Here is a 12,880-nt window from a genome sequence, read left to right as displayed (position 1 = left end):
CTCCGTCAGTCCAAAAAATTTAGAGACTGGGATGATTAAAAACAGATCAAAATTAAAATGGTGGTTTTAGTGCTGCAGGTGATCTACATAGTCCCCCCCCCCCCCCTCCCCACTAATGTACAACGCACAGAACGTTCACACGACCACGTGAGATTGGCAGAAAGGTCCATTGGGCTGTAGCTCACCTCGCATGTCACACTCGTTCCTACTTTGGTCTTGGAACTTTCAGAGACCCAATTTGCACTTTTTCGGTTTGTGGTTCATATTGATATCACCAATTCTCATCACCCGTAATGTTCTTTTTTTTTTCAGAAATGAGCTGTCGTCGTTTTTCATTTAAGTCAAATCGCGGCAGGCGTCCACGCATCGTAGTTTCTGGTCGGGAGTCAAGATGTGCGGGACAAACTTTGCGTACACTTTTCTCTTCCTCAGTACATCCTGGAGAATGTCTTGAACACTTGATGTAGAAATGTGACACGACAACTTCGACCACAATGGCTTCACGTCCACTACTTAACAGTGCCTGCTCGCAGCTTATACTGGAACATGATTTCGCTGCCTATTGACTGTCGTGAACGATGGAGAATGGACTTACCTAACACAGTTGTTCCTTTTCTGCGAAGTAAATACGTCCTTTCTACATCTTGCCTTTCAATTGCATAGCATACTAGCCATTTGTATTGTCACAATGCTGAGAAGACTTTGTTGTGGAGAACCACAGGGAAAGAGCTTCTCCATCAAAGTGGTGTATTCAGATTGAAGCACATTGAATATAAATCAGATTGAAAGGGAAGATTATTGTTTTAAGTATACTGATGTACTGGTCAAACACACATTTTCTCTTAAATGCTACAATATCTCTTTTAGTCTACGTCATGAGAACGCCTACATCACTGATATTGGTCCAATAATGACAAAAAAGTGAAACCTCTGCAAAAACTTACACCATATGTTCTGGCAAAATAAAGTGAGTTTTGTGAGACACATTTCAAGCGGCCGGCAAAATACAGTGAGTCTTATGAGACACTTTTCAAATGATCCGAAACATAATCAGAAAAAGGGGACAAAGGATGAGAAGAAAAACTGACTGTAATTAATTCATATGTCTTTCTGAAGATCCTTATTAGTTTTGCTCACATGTTTATTTTATCATGAGAAATAGTGTTATAAAATTTTTTCTTACAGTTTATTGTTTGTTCCATTTAAATTTTCAAAGCTCCTATAATACAGAAAGAATGAACGGGAAATGTAATGTAGTTAAATTTTGTACTGGCATACGTTTTTGCTGGTCAAGATTCTCCAGTTGTTAAAGAAAAACGCATTCGACGGTCACTTTTGTATGCTTTTCTTGAATAAATCGAAAATTAAAGCATATCTCGAAATCGTACCCCAGTACAAAATTTAACTACATTAAATTTCCAGAATGAGATTTTTACTCAGCAGCCTACAAAAATGTCCAGTTCATCTTTTCTGTAGGAGCAACTGTTTTCGCGTAACGAGCGAGAGAATATTAAAATCTCGCTCCTGGTTTTTGAAGGCGTTGTGGGTTGCAAAAACATCACGCTTTATATAATGTACGATAATTGGCTGATATGTCACGTATAATGACAAAACATGATTGCCATGATGCAGAAAAATTCCACGTGCAAAGTTTGTGCTTCAGACCATCTCTTAAGTTTTTTGTATCTACTGAAAATTTTCACCGACCGGTGTGGCCGAGCGGTTCTAGCCGCTTCAGTCTGGAACCGCGCGTTCGTTACGGTCGCAGGTTCGAATCCTGCCTCGGGCATGGATGTGTGTGATGTCCATGGGTTAGTTAGGTTTAAGTAGTTCTAAGTTCTAGGGGACTGATGACCTCAGATGTTAAGTCCCATAGTGCTCAGAGCCATTTTACCATTTTTTTTTTTTGAAAATTTTCGCTTTTGTTAGATGTGCCCTTTCTGTATCCAGTAGTTCGGTTGTATAAGCACCCACCTCAGTTACTGCGCTAATATCGCTTACACGCCAGAAATAAAGTGTCTCGGAATTTCTGAACGGAGAGTGTATATGTATTTATGATCTCAGGGCTATAAACTTCTTAAAACCAATGTTCAGTATGATCATACGAAAAAATGTGCAATGACCAACCCTAAGTGCAACACTCAATAACTTCATAGGGATTCGTACCTGAATCGGTAAAATTGGAACCTTTAAAGTATCACTGTGCTGTCTGTCTGTCCAACTGTTCAAAAGTCTTTTTCTCAGGAACAAGTTGACGTATCAAGGTGAAATTTATGTAACATGTTAATGTCTATGACACCTTGGTGAAATAAAAAAAGTGAAGCAGCTGACTCAATGCAATCAAAAGACGCGGCCATTTATACCGCACATTTCATTATTCGCACATACTCATCAAAACCTACAGGGCACTTCCCGTTGACGTAGGATCATGAAATTTGCCAAGAAGCAAGGTATCACACTGCAACCGAAGGAAAAATCCGAAAATAGTTAATCACACGAAAAAAATGTTTTTCATTTGTTAGCAGACTGTCCACTCGTGTGTTAAGACCCCTTTTTCTCAGGGACGTGTAGATGCATTAAGTTGACATTTTATGTGACATTCTGAGGTCTTTAGTTCTCTGGTGGTGTAGAAATGTCACGCTTCGATGCCTGTGCAGTCAGAAGATACGGTCGTTTGTGTTGCATGTTTTGATACTCGCAAACCCACTCATTAAAACCTGAACTAACTTTCCCTTGATTTATAATCTGAATTTGGCAAGACGAAAATTTTCACAGTACAAGTAAAGGAAAAAGTCAAAAAATTGTTAATTTATGATTATATAACACGCACAAATATTCCTTTTGTCATTTGTTATTCGACTTCAAACATGAAATTAAAACGTTCCGGAAAGTCTTGGAAATCGTGACACCGATATTTGCAAGTATAAATGTTGATAACAGGCAAAAATCGACGACAGCCTCGATTCCGGGAATGGATGAACTGTCTATATGTCTCAATACTTAATTAATTTGTAGGTTTCCCTCAGTGAGTGAGTGCTCCTCGCATCTGCCGTTTTTCTTCTTTTTTTTTGGTATGTGTCCAATGACTGACGACAATATTGAAAGGGAAACGTCCATTTTCTCTCTTCTGTGCTGAACAACCCTAAGTTTTTACGCCGTAACAGCTGAGTTTGTGGAAAGCTGAGATCTGTCCAAATAGTGTGTACGTAGTAAGACTGTGGATATTGCCTAGCGGAATCTGTACGTGAGGGGAACGTTCCCGTCGACTTGTCTGGTTGCTCGCCGCACTATACATGTCGCAGGACCTGTTGCACGTATAACTGGTGGTGGGTGGGTGTGTGTGGGGGGGGGGGGGGGGAAGAGGGGCGGTAAGGACGGGGAGAGAGAGTCAGCCGGCGGAATGCAAAAAGCCAAGGCTGCCCCGAGAGAGAATTTGAGGCCAAGAGGACTGCGCAAGGCGTTTTGCAACGAGCACCTCGCGTCTGCAGCTGGAGCCCTTAGCGTCTGGCCCGCTTTTAACGCTTGAGCTGTTAGTATTCTGTTGGCAATGTCGGCAACGCTGTCACAAAAAAAAAGAAAAATCGTAATTATGAATATCTGTATTAAAGATCCCGCGGGCAATACCAGAATGCGGTTCCCTGCGGATCGATACGAGGACCTTGGCGACAAAAGTTCAAAAAATGGCTCTGAGCACTATGGGACTTAACATCTATGGTCATCAGTCCCCTAGAACTTAGAACTACTTAAACCTAACTAACCTAAGGACATCACACAACACCCAGCCATCACGAGGTAGAGAAAATCCCTGACCCCGCCGGGAATCGAACCCGGGCGTGGGAAGCGAGAACGCTACCGCACGACCACGAGATGCGGGCGCGACAAAAGTCATGGGATACTTCCTAATATCGTGTCGGACCTCCTTTTGCCCTGCGTAGTGCATCAAGTACATGTGGCACGGATTCAATAAGTCGTTAGAAGTCCGCTGCAGAAACACTGAACTATGCTGCCCCTATAGCCGTCCATAATTGCGTAAGTGTTGCCGGTGCAGAATGTTGTGCACGAACTGACTTCTCGATTATGTTCCATAAATGTTCCATGGAATTTGTGTCGAGATGTCTGGGTGGCCAAATCATTCGCTCTAACTCTCCAGAAAGGTCTTCAAGCCAATCGTGAAAAATTGTGGCTCGGTGACATGGCGCATTGTCGTCCATACAAATTCTATCGTTGTTTGGGAACTTGAAGTCCATGGATGGCTCCAAATGGTCTCCAAGTAGCCCAACATAACCATCCCCAGTCAATGACGGGTTCAGTTGGACCAGAGGGCCCAGATCCATTCCGTGCAAACACTGCCCACACCATTATGAAGCTACCACCAGCCTGCACAGTGCCTTGTTGATAACTTGGGTCCATGGCTTCGTTGGGTCTGCGCCACACTCGAACCCTACCATCAGCTCTTACCAACTGGAATCGGGACTTACCTGACCAGGTCACGGTTTTTTAGTCTTTAGGGACCAACCGATATGGTCACGAAGCCAGGAGAGGAATCACAGGCGATGTCGCGCTATTGGTAAAGGCACTCGCGTCGGTCGTCTGCTGCCGTAGCCCATTAACGCCGAATTTCGGCGAACCATCGTAACGTATACGTTCGTCGTACGTCCCACGTTGATTTCTGCGTTTATTTCAAGCGGTGGTTGCTTGTCTGCTAGCACTGACAACTCTACCCAAACGCCGCTGCTCTCGGTCGTTAAGTGAAGGTCGTCGGCCACTGCGTTGTTCGTGGTCGGAATAACACCCGAAATTTGGTATTCTCGACACACTCTTGAGACTATGGGTCTCGGAATACTGAATTTCCTAACGATTTCCAGAATGGAATGTCCCATGCGTCTAGCTCCAACTACTATTTCGCGTTGAAAGTCCGTTAATTTCCGCCAACACAGTACTCTATTATACCTTGTGTTGGCGATACTACTGCTGTGTGTATATGTGCATATAGCTGTCCTATGACTTTTGTCGGTGTATAGCTGTGTGTGCTATAGGCCGTGGTCGAAGGCACATGTCTCTGCGTTCTCTGCATGGTTTCGTCCCGTAATGCAGGAGTTGTCATCAGAGGCAATAAATGCTCTGAAAGCAGTTTCAAACTTAAACAAGCACACAAGCCGAACTGTTGATACATATCCACGTGACAGTCGGACTGTGACGTCACCACACTGCAGTCCAAGACTTAACAAAGACCGTAGGTGCATGTAGAAGGCGCACACCCCCTAACTCTAGCGTGTTGAGGTTTGAAGCGAAGATGAGAAATGGAGCTGACAATTAAAGTTTCTCGCGTTCATAGCTGAACTGGACGCTGTTGTCTTACTCATGCAGTAGCACAGTTAAGTTAATCTCTCCAAAATATTCTCAATAGTTCCTCGCCCAGGGCTTGAAGGTCCAAGGTATGTCGATCAGGCGCATTCTGGATGTGAGGTAATGTTTATTATTATTATTAGTATTACTTAATGAACGCAGTTAACATTTTACAGCAACGTGCTTGATGCAGATTAATATTGAATTCTTATATTCTCCAGAAAAATACTAGATGTGTTTAATTGAGTTTTAGTGTTAGTAAATGAAGCGTGCAGTCGCGGAATGCAACAGCTTGATCGGGCCGCCGGTTTGGAGTGGCGGGGGGGGGGGGGGGGGGAGGGCGCTGGCTCGCTTTGAAAACTGCGGTCTGCGCTTGCATAATCTGTCATATCTCGGCTTCTGGGGCACGCACAAAAATCTTTTCGCACTTAGTGTGGGGTAGCGTGGTGAGATATACACAAATGTTCTAGTCGTTTTCCTCTTATAAGCAAAACAGCCGCGGAAAAATTTATTTATTTTTTATTTAATTTACAATTTGCTTACGTTCATCATCGTTTTAATAATTTTTGTTACAACGGTATTTTTCACATTTACTTAATTACTTCAGTATTTAATTACTTTTGGTACACTCCGCTGACGCACTTCTCGCTTCCAGCTTCGCTTTATCACTCAATTACTAATAGTAACAATTAGTGATACATGTTCTAGTATTGTTTTTTAAACCTCCATCAAGATCATTGTCGCAAAATGTTACTTGCACTCACTGTATCAAAAAGAAAAAGGTTATTTCGGCTGCAGAAGATCGTAATTTTTTTAAATTTGTGGAAAAATGTCAGCACTTTTCTTATTTAAAAGTTATTTTCATAAAATAAAAAATTATATAGTTTGTTTAAAAAAAAACGCGCCCAATGAAAGTGCTAGCTTTTCGATGTAATATTTTTACCCTTGCAGTTGATAAAACCGTAAAGATATTTAATAGTGTTGTAGCACCACTCTTTGCCAAGAAAATAAATCCAAAACCATTACTGAAGGGCCATGCGTTGAGATGACTCAGCCAGTTTTCGAGAGGGTCTTGTTTTCAGACAATCGATATCTCTCGAAAAATAAATAACATTTTTTAATTTTTAAGTCAAGTACTTTTCTGACTTACCGCAGGCTATGGTTACAGTAAATACAAAGTATGGGAAAGTGAATGTTAATGAATTGTAGAGAACACGGTTTTAACGGTGTTTTCAGTATATCTTTAAACGTAAGAAAGCAATCGATACCTACAAGAAAGTAATCGACAGATCTTTTTAAGCCCAGCAACTTACTCATTTAACATTTTTCGACCGGAGCTAATGTTTTTTACTTATTTGAGGAAAACCGTTTTTTGCCGTTTTGCAACTTTTTTGACATTGTTCGCCATCTTGAATCGAGTTTCATGAAAGAGAAACTGTTTAAAATTTGACTTCCTGTACCATCATCTTTTGTTGTTTTCATGTAATAATTTTTTACAAATTTAACATAAGGCCGTCAGAGAAAGCTAGGACTGTTACAGCAGCTGTCAGACAATATGGCTTTATCTGGATATATGTGGCACTGTTCACAATAGAGCAATGTAGTGGTGAGAAGAAAGAACGAACAGTAGACATCATCACATATTAAGCCTTTAAATAGTGTGAACAAGATACCATGCAACAAGCTGTAAACAGGAACTCACGCAACAATCTTAAAATCTGACACATAACAAACAGGAACGAAATAGATGGAAGCTTCAAAGATGATAGTTAACTGTAGTGGGAAACACAGACCGGTGGGGATATTGATATAATAGTGTGGCCAGAATTCAGACATTTTTGATTCATTTGAATGTGACGATCCTCTACTGGTTACGCTATTAAGTCCGAAGACTGGTTTGATGCAGCTCTGCACGGTAGTACAAACACGTCACTGGCTTCCTCTTTTCACTTAATTTATACATTAAGCGAAGTATCTGATGCGTTGAAACCTCGAAGTGGAAAAACACGAAAATGGCGAGATATCTCCAAGACTATCTCGCATCTCATCTTGCGCTAGCGTAACCAGCAACTTCCTGGCATTCATCTTGTCATTCAACGAAGGATCTACGAGAACAGGGCAGCAAGGAAAAAATCGCGGCAGGTTCACACTCTGCGTTTTTAGGTTAAAATCCATTTGTCTTCTGGCTTACTCCCCTTCTGCATCAAAATACTTTGTCAGGCGTATTTCCAGTGAGTAGTTCGATCTCAGGAAGTCTCAGTTAAGTTTGCTGCCGAAAGCTCTTCATGGGGCTCGGAACGTATCGACACAAAAAAAAATTTTGTACCATCTTCGTGTGTGGAAACGTGTACAGATTCAAGTGGTCAAAAGATTAAAAGAATAAGCTTTATGAAACTAAAAAAAGCTTTACTGCGAAGCAAAAGCACAAAACAAAAGCAATATAGCAACCAAAATAAAGACCATCTGTTCGAAGGTACACATCTTTGAAATCAAAGTGACGCACAAAACTAGACGCTTACATGTCTGAAGATGTTTGGTACACAAATATTAATTTCTGGAGGTCGAAAATCTCGTCTGCAGAAACCAACATGGGTTCCGAAAACAACGATCGTGTAAAACCCAGCTCGCTCTGTTGATTCTCTGGACTCAGAAAGCAACAGATACGAGCGCCTATGTTGTAAAGTATTATTTATTTGAAATGATAATTAAATGGACACCCTAGCTGCAAGCAGGCGTTGATATACTTCACTGGGGACATGTTGAAAATGTGTGCCCCGACCGGGACTCGAACCCGGGATCTCCTGCTTACATGGCAGACGCTCTATCCATCTGAGCCACCGCAGGCACAGAGGATAGTGCGTCTGCAGGGACTTATCCCTTGCACGCTCCCCGTGAGATCCACATTCCCAACATGTCCACACCACTACATTCGTATGATGGGCAAACATCTATTAGGCGCACTACGAATGTAGTGGTGTGGACATGCTGGGAATGTGGATCTCACGGGGAGCGTGCAAGGGATAAGTCCCTGCAGACGCACTATCCTCTGTGCCTGCGGTGGCTCAGATGGATAGAGCGTCTGCCATGTAAGCAGGAGATCCCGGGTTCGAGTCCCGGTCGGGGCACACATTTTCAACATGTCCCCAGTGAAGTATATCAACGCCTGCTTGCAGCTAGGGTGTCCATTTAATTATCATTTCATTTCTAGCAAAGCTGCATGGTCATCCACGATAACTGTTCTTTCAGGAACAGATACTACCGTCATATATTGTTATTTATTTATTTATTTATTTTTCATAGTCCACTATCTTGAGTGCAGAAAAGAACCTTTACGTATAGTATTACATGTGCGTGAATTTTCATGATAATGTACTTACACTCCTGGAAATGGAAAAAAGAACACATTGACACCGGTGTGTCAGACCCACCATACTTGCTCCGGACACTGCGAGAGGGCTGTACAAGCAATGATCACACGCACGGCACAGCGGACACACCAGGAACCGCGGTGTTGGCCGTCGAATGGCGCTAGCTGCGCAGCATTTGTGCACCGCCGCCGTCAGTGTCAGCCAGTTTGCCGTGGCATACGGAGCTCCATCGCAGTCTTTAACACTGGTAGCATGCCGCGACAGCGTGGACGTGAACCGTATGTGCAGTTGATGGACTTTGAGCGAGGGCGTATAGTGGGCATGCGGGAGGCCGGGTGGACGTACCGCCGAATTGCTCAACACGTGGGGCGTGAGGTCTCCACAGTACATCGATGTTGTCGCCAGTGGTCGGCGGAAGGTGCACGTGCCCGTCGACCTGGGACCGGACCGCAGCGACGCACGGATGCACGCCAAGACCGTAGGATCCTACGCAGTGCCGTAGGGGACCGCACCGCCACTTCCCAGCAAATTAGGGACACTGTTGCTCCTGGGGTATCGGCGAGGACCATTCGCAACCGTCTCCATGAAGCTGGGCTACGGTCCCGCACACCGTTAGGCCGTCTTCCGCTCACGCCCCAACATCGTGCAGCCCGCCTCCAGTGGTGTCGCGACAGGCGTGAATGGAGGGACGAATGGAGACGTGTCGTCTTCAGCGATGAGAGCCGCTTCTGCCTTGGTGCCAATGATGGTCGTATGCGTGTTTGGCGCCGTGCAGGTGAGCGCCACAATCACGACTGCATACGACCGAGGCACACAGGGCCAACACCCGGCATCATGGTGTGGGGAGCGATCTCCTACACTGGCCGTACACCACTGGTGATCGTCGAGGGGACACTGAATAGTGCACGGTACATCCAAACCGTCATCGAACCCATCGTTCTACCATTCCTAGACCGGCAAGGGAACTTGCTGTTCCAACAGGACAATGCACGTCCGCATGTATCCCGTGCCACCCAACGTGCTCTAGAAGGTGTAAGTCAACTACCCTGGCCAGCAAGATCTCCGGATCTGTCCCCCATTGAGCATGTTTGGGACTGGATGAAGCGTCGTCTCACGCGGTCTGCACGTCCAGCACGAACGCTGGTCCAACTGAGGCGCCAGGTGGAAATGGCATGGCAAGCCGTTCCACAGGACTACATCCAGCATCTCTACGATCGTCTCCATGGGAGAATAGAAGCCTGCATTGCTGCGAAAGGTGGATATACACTGTACTAGTGCCGACATTGTGCATGCTCTGTTGCCTGTGTCTATGTGCCTGTGGTTCTGTCAGTGTGATCATGTGATGTATCTGACCCCAGGAATGTGTCAATAAAGTTTCCCCTTCCTGGGACAATGAATTCACGGTGTTCTTATTTCAATTTCCAGGAGTGTATTTTTCTATCCCTTTTCTTCTGTTCTAGCTGTGACGTGTTCTTTGATTTCGGAAGGCGTCCGATACAGTTTCGCTCCGCCGCATAATCAACCACATAAAAGTGAGCTAAATATGTTGCCCGCTATGCGACTGGATAGCAGAGATTTTAGCAAACAAGAGTACGGAATATCATTCTCATCGAGAGAAGTCCTGAGATATAAAAGTAACTTTCGATCTATCCCAATGGAGTGTTATCGGACCACTGCTTTGCACAGTATACATGGTGAACACTAATGAAACAGCAGGGGCGGATTCCTGATTGGAAGTGGAGGAAAAAAGTTGTATGAACATACGTCGCCACGCGGAGTGGCCGCGCGGTTAGAGGCGTCATCTCACGGATTGCGCGGTCCGTCCCGCCGGAAGTGCGAGTCCTCCTTCGGGCATGGGGGTGTGTGTTGTTCTTAGCATAAGTCAGTGTAAATAGTGGGTAAGTCTAGGGATCGATGACCTCAGCAGTTTGGTCCCTTAGGAATTCACACACTTTTGAACGTGTGTCCTGAAATGCGTCCTTGCCATGGTCAGTAGCGCTGACGAATGACAGTTCCTCTGACCACGAGCCGTGTGTTCCCTGTGTGTTGCAGGCTGTGTGATTGACGCAGCATGGCCCGGTATTCATGTCAGCAGCAATCCGAGATGGTGATTGTGTACGGCTGAGCTGATGGAAACGGTCGATAGGCAGCACGGCTATACCATAAGAAATACCCTCACAGACACCAGCCACATTACACAACATTTCAAGCGCTTTTGCGGCGTTTGTGTGAGTATGGGTCCTTTCAGACAGACGCACGTGCAGGGAGGCGGCGGACTGTGCTTACACGAGATTTGGAGGACCAGGTTCTACAGGCTATTCAGATGAACCCTAGTACAGGTTCCAGGCAACTGGCCGACCCACATTGTGTAAGCTAAAGTTGTATTATGTGTATCCTGCATGCATCCTGTATTCTCCCTATCACCTGCGACGAGTGCAAGTATTATCAGCAGCAGAATTGCCCTCAGTGGGAAGGATTTTGTCGACAGTTTTTGCACTAGATCATCACAATTATGGATTTCTGTCATCAGTCCTTTTTGCCGGTCAACGGCCTTGTCGTAGTGGTAACACCGATTCCCGTCGTATCACCGAAGTTAAGCGCTCTCGGGATGGGCTAGCACTCGAATGGGTGACCATCCGGTCGGTCGACCGTTGTTTGCAAGCGGGGTACACTCAGCCCCTGTGAAGCAAACTGAGGAGCTAATTGACTGAGAAGTAGCTGATCTGGTCTTTGCTGTTCTGGTCTTGTAAACTGACATACGGCCGGGACAGCGGTGTGCTGACCACATGCCCCTCCATATCCGCATCCAGTGACGTCTGTGGGTTGACTCGGCAGCCGGCCGGTACCCTTGGGCCTTCCTGGCCTCTTAGGGTGGAGTTTAGTTTACCGACGAAACAAACTTTGCCAGAACTGGCATCATTGATCTGCATAATCATCATCTGTGGGCTACATACAATCCTCGGGGAATGATTGAGGCATCTCATCAGCATAGATTCAGCATCAGTGTGTCGGCAGGGAATCTTGGCAACCGCATACTTGGACCAGTTATTATTCCACAAGGCCTCGGCAGAGGAACGCACCTGGACTTCCAGCGGAATACTCCGCCTGGACTGCTTGAGAAGGTGCCTTTGGCAATACGACAGCTTGTGTGGTTCTTGCAAGACGGAGCACCACGCCACTTCCGCATTACAGATTCACCGACACCTCAACAGCATCTTCCCTGGACATAGGATAGGATGCTGCTAGATTACCGGACTTGAAACTTCTGTACTTTTACCTCGCGCATCTGAAAATCATTGTGTATCCTGAACCAGTTCCTTATGTGCAGGCCCTTCAGCACCTTGCTCACGACGCTTGTGGTGCTATTCAGAGAGAGACCGGAGTGCGTGAAGGGCTGTGGCAATCCATGACACGATGTGTGGACGTGTGCATTACATCTAATGAAGACCACTTTGAACATCTTTTGTAACGTGGATGCAGTGCAGCTCTGTACTGTGTTCCGGGACGATTTGTTGTCGTTCCACCCACAGCATCCATTTCCGGACACATGTTCGCAGGACCTTCTTTCCTCCATTTCCAGTCAGGGATCCGTCCCTGTAGTTTGTCGGTTTTATTAATGTTCACCCTTCATACAAGCTGATTTAGCTGCCCTACCTATGAGTTTCATGCAACGTCCAATTCCTTCAAAAACAATGCGCGAGATTATCGTATGCCCTTGCTCGCTATGTGTAAATTACACTACTGGCCATTAGAATTGCTACACCGCGACGATGACGTGCTACAGACGCGAAATTTAACCGACAGGAAGAAGATACTGTGATACGCAAATGATTAGCTTTTCAGAGCATTCACACAAGGTTGGCGCCGGTTGCGACACCTACAGCACACTGACATGAGGAAAGTTTCCAACCGATTTCTCATACACAAACAGCAGTTGACCGGCGTTGCTTGGTGAAACGTTGTTGTGATGCCTCGTGTAAGGAGGAGAAATGCGTACCATCACGTTTCCGACTTTGCTAAAGATCGGATTGTAGCATATCACGATTGCGGTTTATCGTATCGCGACATTGCTGCTCGCGTTGGTCGAGATCCAATGACTGTTAGCAGAATATGGAATCGGTGGGTTCAGGAGGGTAATACGGAACGCCGTGTTGGATCCCAACGGG

At 45.3% G+C, this 12,880-nt stretch overlaps 1 protein-coding gene and 2 non-coding genes across 4 annotated transcripts in view; 2 read left to right on the top strand and 1 right to left on the bottom strand.

Moving 5' to 3' along the window:
• Window positions 1-12,880, top strand: part of LOC126109413 (angiotensin-converting enzyme-like) — a 312,642-nt gene that overhangs the window by 23,079 nt on the left and 276,683 nt on the right. The window lies entirely within an intron of this gene.
• Window positions 8,117-8,191, bottom strand: Trnat-ugu (transfer RNA threonine (anticodon UGU)). The gene has a single exon. It is a non-coding gene; the product is annotated as a tRNA-Thr (tRNA).
• Window positions 8,397-8,471, top strand: Trnat-ugu (transfer RNA threonine (anticodon UGU)). Its single transcript has one exon. It is a non-coding gene; the product is annotated as a tRNA-Thr (tRNA).

This window comes from Schistocerca cancellata, chromosome 12 (genome assembly GCF_023864275.1).
Source record: "Schistocerca cancellata isolate TAMUIC-IGC-003103 chromosome 12, iqSchCanc2.1, whole genome shotgun sequence".
Taxonomy (NCBI): domain Eukaryota; kingdom Metazoa; phylum Arthropoda; class Insecta; order Orthoptera; family Acrididae; genus Schistocerca; species Schistocerca cancellata.
This window is presented reverse-complemented; position numbering and strand designations above follow the sequence as displayed.